The sequence below is a fragment of the Nicotiana sylvestris genome, chromosome 7, assembly GCF_000393655.2.
Source record: "Nicotiana sylvestris chromosome 7, ASM39365v2, whole genome shotgun sequence".
Taxonomy (NCBI): domain Eukaryota; kingdom Viridiplantae; phylum Streptophyta; class Magnoliopsida; order Solanales; family Solanaceae; genus Nicotiana; species Nicotiana sylvestris.
The window spans coordinates 60811165-60824022 of record NC_091063.1 but is presented as its reverse complement, the minus strand read 5'-3'; positions in this window follow the sequence as shown (position 1 = coordinate 60824022).

Sequence of the window (12858 nt, the reverse complement as noted above, 5' to 3'; positions counted from 1 at the left end):
CCTTGTTCTCCAGGTGGACGCCTGCTTGGTACTTCAATTGTTCTTCCTTGTTCTCCAGGTGGACGCTTGCTTGCTATTTCAACTGTTCTTCCTTGTTCTCCACGTGGACGTCTGCTTGCTATTTCAACTGTTCTTCCTTGTTCTCCAGGTGGACGCCTGCTTGCTACTTCAACTGTTCTTCCTTGTCCTCCAGGTGGACGCCTGCTTGCTATTTCAACTATTCTTCCTTGTTCTCCAGGTGGACGCCTGCTTGCTATTTCAACTGTTCTTCCTTGTTCTCAAGGTGGACGCCTGCTTGTTGGTATTTCAATTGTTCTTCCTTATTCTCCAGGTGGACGCCTGCTTGCTATTTCAACTGTTCTTCCTTGTTCTCCAGGTGGACGCCTGCTTGTTGGTATTTCAATTGTTCTTCCTTGTTCTCCAGGTGGACGTCTGCTTGCTATTTCAACTTGTTCTTCCTTGTTCTCCAGGTGGACGCCTGCTTGCCATTTCAACTGTTCTTCCTTGTTCTCCAGGTGGACGCCTGCTTGCTATTTCAACTGTTCTTCATTATTCTCCAGGTGGACGCCTGCTTGCTGATATTTCAACTGTTCTTGCTTGTTCTCCAGGTGGACGCCTGCTTGCTATTTCAACTTGTTCTTCCTTGTTCTCCAGGTGGACGCCTGCTTGCCATTTCAACTGTTCTTCCTTGTTCTCCAGGTGGACGCCTGCTTGCTATTTCAACTGTTCTTCCTTGTTCTCCAGGTGGACGCCTGCTTGCTATTTCAACTTGTTCTTCCTTGTTCTCCAGGTGGACGCCTGACTTCTTCCCTCACCGGGTGCTTCCTGAAACAAATATTGTTTTTGCCCCTGTTTCAAATCAAAGAAAATCTTGTTAGTTCAAGGCGTGGCGGTTAATTGTGGCATCCTCGCTGGGGGTGGGGTTTCTCTTTGTCCTGTTTTACTGCCTTGGAGCGGTTGAAAAGACTGTTTTGTCCTCGTAATTGATCCTTAACCGTAGGATCCCCAACTGCCGTTTTCACTTCAAACTCTTTCAATTGTAACCATATGTTTCTCATGGCATTACTGAACCACTTCTCTGATTCAACTTTTCTTATACCCATATCTTATTTTCATCCTATTACCTCCTGCCTATCATGGCCGTATTTTGCATTGTGCAATTTTGAATCTTGGTAGTATACCTTGACATTCCTTTTTATTTGCTTGGAACGAAACTTACCTCAAAAGCTTTATAAGAGTAAGATTATTAGTGATGAAACATGACGATTTTGACAATTAAGAATGGAAAGAAAAATCCAAATTTGGATGACTATTGGAGATAAGAATAAGGAACTTATCTGATTGGAGTCACTGGCACCAATGATCATGGTATGCATTTCGGATTAATCAGCCCAGTCTATTTAACCAATCTCCTTTTCAATTGTTTCACTTTGCTTTCCAAAATTTCCACAACCCAATTTTACTTTTGCCAACTTACAGACCTTGTTCGACTTGCAGTGTCTTAAAAAGTTTTCACCGACAAACCTCTCTCATTTGTTTATTTCTTAATTCCTTTTTGCCTTATGGTGCCTGCGAAGGTTTTCACCAATAAGACTCTCTCATTTTACTTTCTCTCAGCTTCCGTCGTCTCATGGTGCCCGTGAGGGTTTTCACCTATAAGACTCTCTCATTTTCATCGCTTTTTCCTGTTTAGACCAGAGTGTTATGAATCACCTCCATTTGCTCGACTCGACATTTTTCTAAGATTGATCGAAAGGTCTTTTGGGATGTGGTTGGAATGAAAGGGTATCAAAAGCCAAAACAATTTGATATGGGTTTAAAATTACAACTCTTGGAATCATTTTTCTTATTGCCAGCACAATACCTGTCCTAGTTTCTTGCTTGGGGGTCTTTCTATGTTTTATTTTATGCACATTATGCATATTATGCACCCTATGACCGAGCCATGAGGCACCTACGTATCCTCTTTGAGGAATCAGGTCAAACGTAGTTCACTCATATAATAATAATAATTTTTTTTTCTTTTTTTTCATTGATTCTAAAAGAGGGTAGGAAAGAAACAAATGTGGCTCAAAGGGGGAACAAAGGGTACAATGTTTAGATAGCAGAATGAATTGCCTTCGTCATTCCAATCTTCGAAATAATGCCAAATACAAACATTCAATAATTATACCAAAGAAAAATCATGCATAATATCTCTTTACTGCATCAGAATTGATAGCCATGTCTATGCATTTTCCTTCAATATCTGTTAAACATAATGCACCATTGGACAATACTCTGGTCACAATGAACGGTCCTTGCCAATTTGGGGCAAACTTGCCCTTTGCTTCAACCTGATGTGGAAGAATACGTTTCAGCACCTGTTGACCCACTTCAAACTTTCGGGGACGCACCTTTTTGTTGTATGCTCTTGCTATTCTTCTTTGATACAATTGGCCATGACATACGGCTGCCAATCGTTTTTCATCAATCAAGTTCAACTGTTCCAAATGGGTTTTGACCCATTCATCATCATCAATCTTAGCTTCGGCGACGATCCGAAGGGAAGGAATTTCGACTTCTGTAGGGATTACTGCCTCAGTGCCATATACCAGCAAATAAGGAGTTGCTCCTACCGAAGTGCGAACAGTAGTGCGGTATCCCAACAATGCAAATGGTAATTTTTCGTGCCATTGTCTTGAACCTTCTACCATTTTTCGAAGTATCTTCTTTATGTTTTTGTTGGCTGCCTCGACTGCTCCATTCGCCTTGGGCCGATATGGGGTAGAATGGCGATGTATAATCTTAAACTGTTGACATACTTCTCTCATTAAGTTACTGTTAAGATTAGCACCGTTATCTGTGATGATCACCTTTGGGATTCCGAATCGACATATGATATTTGAGTGAACAAAATCTACCACAGCTTTCTTGGTCACCGATTTGAATGTTTTGTCCTCAACCCATTTGGTGAAATAATCAATGGCTACCAGAATGAACCTGTGCCCATTGGATGCTGCCGGCTCAATTGGTCCAATAATATCCATGCCCCAAGCGACGAAGGGCCATGGTACCGACATTGTGTGCAACTCGGATGGTGGATAATGAATCAAATATCCGTGTATCTGGCATTGATGACATTTGCGCACAAAACTGATACAATCTCGCTCCATGGTAAGCCAATAGTAACCAGCTCGGAGAATTTTCTTTGCCAACACATATCCGCTCATGTGGGGTCCGCAAACTCCCGAATGTACTTAAGACATGACAGTCGTAGCTTGTCTAGCATCTATGCATCTTAATAATCCAAGGTCTGTTGTTCTTTTATACAGAACTCCTCCACTTAAGAAGAATCCATTTGCCAACCGCCTAATGGTTCTCTTTTGATCCCATGTGGCTTGTGCTGGATATATCCCCATTCTGATATACTCCTTGATGTCGTGGAACCATGGTTCACCATCAAATTCTTCTTCAACCATGTTGCAGTAAGCGTGCTGTTCGTGGACTTGAATATGCAGTGGATCCACATAAGCTTTGTCCGGATGGTGCAACATTGATGCCAAGGTAGCCAATGCATCGGCGACTTCATTATGGATCCTTGGAATATTCCTGAACTCCACTGATCGAAACCGCTGACAAAGATCATGTAAACATTGCCGGTATGGTATGAGCTTCAAGTCTCGTGTTTCCCATTCTCCTTGAATTTGATGTACCATGAGATCCGAATCTCCCAAGACCAAGATTTCTTGGATATCCATGTCTGCAGCTAGCCTTAACCCCAAAATACAAGCTTCATACTCAGCCATGTTATTGGTGCAATAAAACCGAAGTTGAGCCGTAACAGGATAGTGATGCCCGGTTTCAGAAATAATCACAGCTCCTATCCCGACTCCTTTCATGTTAGTAGCCCCATCAAAGAAAAGTTTCCAGCCAGGTTTTTCAATTTGCTCCATCTCACCGATATGCATTACTTCATATCGGGAAAATAAGTTCTCAATGGCTCGTACACTTTATCGACCGGGTTTTCGGCTAAATGATCGGCCAATGCTTGGGCTTTTATTGCAGTCCGAGTCACATAGATGATATCAAATTCTGTGAGCAATATCTGCCACTTTGAAAGTCTCCCTGTTGGCATCGGCTTTTGAAAATATATTTCAACGGATCCAGACGCGAAATGAGGTAAGTAGTGTAGGATGACAAATAGTGTTTCAATTTCTGAGCTACCCAAGTTAGGGCGCAACATGTCCTTTCCAGATGAGTGTACTTAACCTCATAAGCTGTGAACTTCTTGCTAAGGTAGTAGATGGCCTGTTCCTTTCTGCCGGTGATGTCATTTTGCCCCAGTACACAACCAAATGAATTTTCCAAGACTGTCAAGTAAAGAATCAAAGGTCTTCCTGGCTCAGGCGGAACCAGCACGGGTGGGTTTGACAAGTATCCTTTTATCTTATCAAACTCTTCTTGACACTCATCAGTCCATTTGACCACAGCATCCTTCTTCAACAATTTAAAAATAGGCTCACAGGTTGTCCTGAGCTGAGCAATAAACCTGCTGATGTAATTTAACCTCCCTAACAAACTCATTACTTCAGTCTTGTTCCTTGGAGGTGGAAATTCTTGGATGGCTTTGATCTTTGATGGGTCTAGCTCGATGCCTCGCCGACTGACTATGAATCCCAACAGCTTTCCAAATAGAACACCAAATGCGCACTTGGCAGGGTTAAGCTTGAGGTTGTACCTGCGAAGTCTCAGGAAGAATTTCCTCAAATCCCCAACGTGGTCGGCCTGATGCTTTGATTTTACGATCACATCGTCCACGTATACCTCAATCTCCTTATGTATCATATCATGAAACACCGTGGTCATTGCTCTCATGTAAGTTGCCCCGACGTTCTTCAAACCAAATGGCATTACCCGGTAGTAATAAGTTCCCCATGGTGTGATGAATGCCGTCTTTTCTGCATCTTCTTCATCCATTAGAATTTGATGATACCCGGCATAACAATCCACAAAAGATCCTATCTCATGCTTGGCATAATTATCGATCAAAATATGGATATTGGGTAATGGGAAGTTATCTTTCGGACTTGCTTTGTTGAGATTGCGGTAATCGACGCATACTCTAATCTTGCCGTCTTTCTTTGGCACAGGAACGACATTAGCCAACCAAACAGGATATCGAGTGACTCGAATGACCTTTGCATCCAACTGTTTGGTGATTTCTTCTTTAATTTTCACACTCATATCAGTCTTGAACTTCCTCAGCTTTTGCTTGACAGGAGGCACCATTGGATCAGTGGGCAATTTGTGAACCACCAAATCAGTGCTCAAGCCTGGCATGTCGTCATATGACCATGCGAAAACATCTTTGAATTTGATGAGTGTTTTAATTAACTCTTCTCGTATCTTTGGTTCGAGGTGGACACTTATTTTAGTTTCTCGGATATTATTTGTATCTCCTAGATTGATGTCTTCGGTATCACTCAGATTAGGTTTGGTTTTTTCTTCAAAATGAATTAACTCTTTACTAATCTCTTCGAAAACCTCATCCTCATCATATTCTGATTCATAATCACAATATACTTCTTGAATTATTATTTCGGAGTCAAATTGATTTTTAAGACTGGGCTGAGGATTTCTTATGCATGCCATATCACTAGAGCCAGCGTAAAAAGAACTGTACAGAAAAAGAAGAAAAAGAAAAGAAAACTATCAGGAATGATAATGAAAAGGAAACTGTATTTCATTGGATGATGAAAGATAACAAGGTTTGCACACTTCAAACAAACTGTAAGATAAACATTTGGATTACAACCCTGAAGTAACCCAAACAAACTGAAGGAAAATCAAAATAAACTACCAAGACTCCTTTCGAATGGGGAGAGGAGTGGCTTTCCAGTTATTAAGCTTTGTCTCTGGCCCAACGAATTGAAATTCCGCGTTGCTAGAACCTTCACCGTTTTCCACCATGTTCACATCGTCAAACAGCTTTTCAAATCTTTCATTTAATTCTTCCTTAGGATCAATCATGGATTTAGGAATTGTTGTTATCGGGTGTTTTCTGGTACCGGACTTGACAAAAGACTTTGATAGATGTGGGACTGGCTTTGGAAGGGCCCATGCCTTCTGTTTTGGCTTTCTGGCCTTTCTCACGTCTGTGACAGTGGGTATGAATCCCAATCCAAATGTTCCCCAGTTCTCGGGGAGAGATACTGGTTGTATAATGCCTTGCAAAGATGATCCCAAACCTTTGTCGGGTACAAAACCATTCTTCAACATTTCATAGGCTACCATGACTGATGCAGCTGTTATCTTTGGATTCGGAATGTATTTCCCCTCCGGAATTTTCTCTACCAATATTGTGTCGGAAACCTGGTAAACCCATGGTCCCTGGTCATTTTCTATTCCCTCGACCGGTACAATGGCACTGCTATGAGCATTTAAACTGTCTTCCCCATGCACAACTATTTCTTGTTTATCCCATTCAAACTTGACCACCTAGTGTCGTGTTGATGGGACTGCTTTAGCAGCATGGATCCATGGTCGACCCAACAGTAAATTATAAGAAACAACTATATCCAACACCTGAAACTCCATTGTGAATTCAACTGGCCCTATTGTCAGCTCCAGCACTATGTCGCCAAATGAATCTCTGCTTCCACCGTCAAATCCCCGTACGCAAATACTATTCTTGTGGATTCTCTCCTCTTTTATTTTCAACTTGCTAAGAGTGGAGAGAGGGCAGATGTTTGCGCTTGACCCGTGTCAACCAATACCCGAGTCACTACGGAGTTTTCACATTTCAATGTGAGGTAAAGAGCTCTGTTGTGCTCAGTACCTTCCACATGCAATTCATCATCAGAAAATGTGATTCTGTTTGCCTCAAAGATTTTGTTGGCTATTTTTTCCAAGTGATTCACGGAGATTTTATCAGGAACGTGTGCCTCATTCAAGATCTTCATTAAATCTTGACGGTGCTCGTCCGAATGGATCAGCAATGACAATAATGAAATTTGAGCGGGCGTCTTTTTCAATTGTTCCACGATAGAATAGTCGTGGAGCTTCATCTTTCTCAAGAATTCTTCCGCTTCTTCTTCCGTCACAGCTTTCTTCATTGGTGTTGGATTTTTTTAGTTTTTCTTAACTCTTTGGGAGTAAAATATCTTCCCGAGCGAGTCAAGCCTTGCACCTCACAGACTTCTTCCTTGACTTCTTTTCCTTTGTATATTACCGTCACCCATTCGTAGTTCCATGGAATGGCCTTGTTGTTGATCACTGGTAACTGGGTTACTGGCTTGATAATAACCCGATCTACACGGGCTCCTTCCACGACTATGATGGGTTTGCTGGCGACCCCTGGTACAATCACTTTTGATCCTTCTTGCTTCGTAGCAACTTTGCTTGAAGATCCCTTCTCAACTACCACAGATGGCTCATCACCATTTTTGTTCTTCTTAGGTACCGTCTTCTCCTCTGCTAACTGTTCATCTGGCTTAGCTTCATGAGACCAAATCATCATGACGGTTTGTGACGGCTTCTTTGTTTCCCCATCATCCCGTACTATTTCTATCATATTGGCCTCCTGATGGGCTGGCATTGCATTTCTGTTGATATTGGGAGCTTCGGGGGTTTGAACTTCAATTTTATTAGTATCAATCAGTTCTTGTATTGCATTTTTCAAATGCCAGAACTTTTCTGTATCATGGCCTGGTGTACCAGAACAATACTCACAGCTAACGGTGTAGTCCAGATTCTTTGGAGGAGGATTGGGCATCTTGGATTGTATCGGCCTTAGCATATCTAGCTGTCTTAGCCTGTGGAACAGACTAGTGTAGGATTCTCCCAGTGGAGTGAAGGTTTCCTTTTTCTGCACCCTTTCACCCTTGAGTGCTTGATTAGGCCTGAAACCTGGTCCGGGATAGGTTCGCGGATAAGGGTAGGTACTTGGTATGACAAGAGCACGCCAATGAGCGTGGGCAGGTGGCTGATTGTATGCTTGCGCATGGTTGACGGAAAAATAAGGTTCCGACGGGTGATAGTAGTGTTGGGGTGAATTGTGGTGATAAGTTGGTTGGTGGGATCGATGTTGATTGTAGTAATGAGGTGAACCTCTGGATCCCGACCAAGTTCCTGAATCAACCATTGCCGCTTTCCTCTCTTTTCTTCTTTCCAATCCCTCCTACTCCGCCTTGAATAGCTTGAGTAGTTGCCTTAATAGCCGAATAACTCATGATTTTATTCGTCTTGAGGCCTTCTTCCACCATACCTCCCATCTTCACTACTTCGTTGAATGATTTTCCTATCGCTGAAACCAAATGGGCATAGTAAGTTGGCTCCAAGGCATGTAGGAAGTAATCTACCATCTCACTTTCCTTTATTGGAGGATCCACCCTTGCTGCCTGTTCCCTCCACCGGAAACCATACTCTCTAAAGCTTTCATTATGCTTTTTCTCAAATTTTGTCAAGGATAGTCGATCTGGGATGATTTCCAGATTGTATTGGAAGTGACAAGCAAATGCCTGTGCCAGGTCATCCCAGGTGTACCATCTCCCATGGTCCTGGCGGGTATACCACTCCAAAGCTGATCCGCTCAAACTTTGACTGAAGTAAGCCATTAATAATTCGTCTCTTCCCCCAGCTCCTCACATCTTGCTGCAGAAACCCCTCAAGTGGGCTACTGGATCGTCGTGCCCGTTGTATAGGTCGAATTTGGGCATCTTGAAACCAACTGGTAATTTCACATTTGGGAACAGACATAGGTCCTTGTAGGCCACACTGACCTGCCCTCCTAACCCTCGCATGTCTCGGAACGATTGTTCTAAGCTTTTGACCTTCCTGAACATCTCTTCTTGTTCAGTATTTTTTACTGGCTTGTCAATTTCTGTTGGGAGGTCAAAACGGGGAGTAAATAAATGGATTTCGGAAGCTTTGAAAGTGGGCTCCGGGGGGTAGTATTGGTTGTCCTGGGCCTGGAATATAGGCTCACTAGGAGATTTGTGGAATGTATCTGGGGGAGGTGCTACGAAGACAGGAGTTACTGGTGGAGAAGGGTATGGATCTGGTTTAGGAGGTGGAGACTGCGGTGTATGAGAGGTGGTGCCTCAGTAGTGCTGGTAGATGGGGAAACTCGGGGATAGTTCAGTGGCAGGATTATCCTGAGTTTGGGCTAGTGATGGGGTGGAGGCAGGGTTAGCTGGGTAAGATGGGGGTGATTGTCCTGTAGACCAAGCCCGATACATCTCGGCCATTTGTTGCTTAAGTTTAAGCATCTCTTCTTTAATTTTACCGACGTCCATCTCCTCTATCTCAATACCTGTGTCGACATCCGGGATAGACATGCTTTCGGGTATCGGTCCTTTTGATCTGGTGTGATAATGATAGTGTGCCAGTATACTCTTAGAAAAACTAACTGCTTGAATTCTGGAAATGAGCAAACTTGTTAGTTTTGAGAGTTTAACACATATATAATTACACGTTGAGATGCAATGTTCCTAGACAAATAACCCTTTTCTATCATGCATTTGCTCGGCTGCTTGTGTCATCCCAGCTTTTCTTGATATTTCTTTTTATTGTCACTCACTCTTTATTTTATTCCTTCTTTTGATTGTGGTCGAATCTTATAGAGATTGCCTACGTATCATGTCCCTGCATGAATCAGATCTTGCGTAGTTCGGACGTAAAGCAATTGTCAACACTTTTATTTATTCTTGAAATAATACAAAGATGGGACAGACATTACATTTGAAAAACATTATAAGAAAATGGTTTAAAAACTCGACACAAACCCAAATCAAACAAAAGACATAACTCTTAACAGCTCTGAACATGCTCCACTCTCCACTTTTGTTTTCAATCATTGGATCATCTGCTCACGGTGGGCTTGACCCGGCTGACCTCCTAGCGTACGATACATTCTTTCTAACTTCATTGCCAGATGACGGGCAAAAATAGGCGCATGCTCTATAAACCTTTCATAATCCATCCCTTGGCAATTCACATAACTTTGAGAGGTGTAAACCGCCAAATCATGGATTTGTGCCCTGAAATCTTAGAGACGTTGGTCTTGGTTTTGCAGTTGCTGTTGGCGAGTGGTGGATATATCTCTTATACAGTCTTCGCGATCTAAAGCTGACTCTAATTGAGCTCGGAGTCTGGCCTGATCGAGTCTTGCCTGTGCTCTTTCTCTGTCGATGTCTACGTGCTGATGTTCTCTATTGTACCTTCTCGCTTCTTCCAATTGTGCATGGAGTTGAGCTTCTGAATGTATCCAACGGTCTTTCTCTTTCTTGAATTGTGCCCTATCTTCTTCGGATTGCATTACTTGGCGTTCCTTATTAGATCTAGCCTCCTCGTTTAATTGTATGATTCTTTCTTTAGCTTTGCCCAACGCCTTTTCGGTTTTTTCCAAAATGGAATCATAATCTTGCATTTTTTCCAAAAGACTGGCGATGATTTTTTGATCTTTCCAACTTCTCATTGGTGTTTCAGAAGCTTTCTTCATTTTTTGAAATTGAGCGTGAAGATTTTTATTTTCACAAGCCAGACTCTTCTTTTCACCTTCTGCTTCTTGTGCTTGCAAGTCTTTCTCCAAATTGAGGTTCCTCAGACTTTCCTTTAAGGAATGAATAGTTGCTTTGTATCCCTTTTCCTTTTCTCCCCAAACCAATCGTTCTTGGATTTTATCGTTAAAGGTTTGAACATGGGATCTTTTTATAGGCCTTCTTAGATCGGGTTCTAGTGCATCATCCACGCGGGATCGTTTCTCAAACCACCCTGCATATCCTAGATTTATCTCGCCCTTTGTATTGTCTAGAACTTGAGTATCATCTTTCAAGTATCGACATCCATTCCACATCTGCTGAATTAAAGCCTCGGGAAGAGTGGCTTCGGGGTGTAACTCGATTACTTGCATACTCAAATCCTCATCATCAGGCACCACTTGGTATCTCCCTAGTTGTCTTAGAACTCTCTGTGGCGCATATGGCTGGACGCTTCTCAATCCCAATAGCAGCAAATAACTATTCAAGGTTGACATGTGTATCACTTCCCTTACCGGGAGCCAACCCAAAGTCCACTCAATTTGACTTGCCGTTAAAGATCTTAGATGAGATACCTAGGCTTCCACCCCTTCTGGAAACTTATAATCTTTTATTCTTTCTTCATAACTCTCGATGAAATTATCATTGCTTGGACCATACTGCATGAACTTGGGGTGATGTTGGAGATGTTCAATCATCCACATCTGCAACAAAATTTTGCACCCTTCGAAGACCTTTGCCCCTGATTTACATAAAGTCAACGCCCGATAAATGTCGGAGAGAATGATCGGGGCAAGGGTGTGATTTTCCTTGGTAGTGAGGACCTGCACGACTTTCGCTGTGCGAATATCAATTGTTCGTTCTTTGTTTGGGAAGACCATGATTCCCAGAAAAACCACCATGAAAGCGAAGCGACGGTGAATCTGCCAGGTGTCTTTGTTCTGTTTGTTAGTAAGGCCCTTTTCATGAATTTCAAATCCGTCCGGCTTTCCGAACCTTGAATATAGGAAGTTGAAAGAACAACACCCATTGACAACATTGCTTTTTCTGATTTGATTACTGATGTTCAGAAGACCAAAGAATCGATGCACTGAGGGAGCCTTTGGGAATATCAGATTTTGATTTCTTAAATCTCCGTCAAAACCAGCATATCCAGCTATCTCTTCTAATGTAGGAGTAAGCTCGAAATCAGAGAAACGAAAGACATTGTGAACAGGGTCCCAAAAAGTTACTAACGCCGCAATCAAATCATCACGTGGTTTAACTTTCATAATATCTGTGAGAGTTCCCAAATGCTCAACGACCCATTTCTGACCATCTTCTCCTAACTCATGCATATCTGAAGCCGAAATAGAAACTCATCTACATTTGCGAATGATGGGTTTTGGGTGGTGCTCATTTTGTATCTGCGATTAATTTTAACAAAAATCAAGACTCCTTTGAAAACAGACACTCATAAAAAGAAAATCATGTTTTTTATTTTATTTATTTAACAATTCTTCTTTTTTTTTTTAAAAAAAATGTAGAACTATTTTGAGAATTTTCTAAAACAGCCCATTTTATTTCTCAGCTCTCACAATGATTTTTTTTTCAATTAAGCTGGTCAACATGCAAATCCGAGGCAAATGAATGCACAAGTAGCAAGTAGGATGCATCAGGATGGTCTTTTCATTTTGGGTTCACCTGTCCTAGACAGACCCAACCCCTGTGTTGAGTCTTCAAGGTCAAATGTATATGATGCAAATAGATGTTCCTACTAGGGATCTGGTACGAGGCTGAGTTATTCTAAGTGAAAAACCTGAGGCAGATTGTTCTAGACCTGGCTTACCCAAACGGACAGCTTGAGCCGAAATGGGGGCAACGTACCGGGAGCACGAAAGTCTACCCGGCCTAGTTACTTGTCCCAACTTTGTCTTATTTGGTATGACTTCTAACAGAAAGGTGGTCCATGCGCACGTGTGCACCATAAATTCAGAAGACTCAGAAAGAAGGAGGGTTTTGTAGCAGTTTTATATACACAATTCAGATAATATTAAAGCGGTAAAAAGCAACATTTAGTACATTAAGCACAAATATGTGGAAAAATCAGATAACAAACAAAGCCAACTATAACAGTTATTTTAAGCTCGAATTCTTGAACCCTGAACCAGAGATTCTGGGTTCGGTCCCTAGCAGAGTCGCCAGAGCTGTCACACCTCTTTCTTTACACAACATTCCGGAGGAGGGCGTAATGTAAAGGGAGTTTTTCCAATTAAAGGACAATCTAAATGAGATTCTTTATTAATTTCAGAGTCGTCACCTGGGAATTTTATGGCGTCCCAAGTCACCGATTTTAATC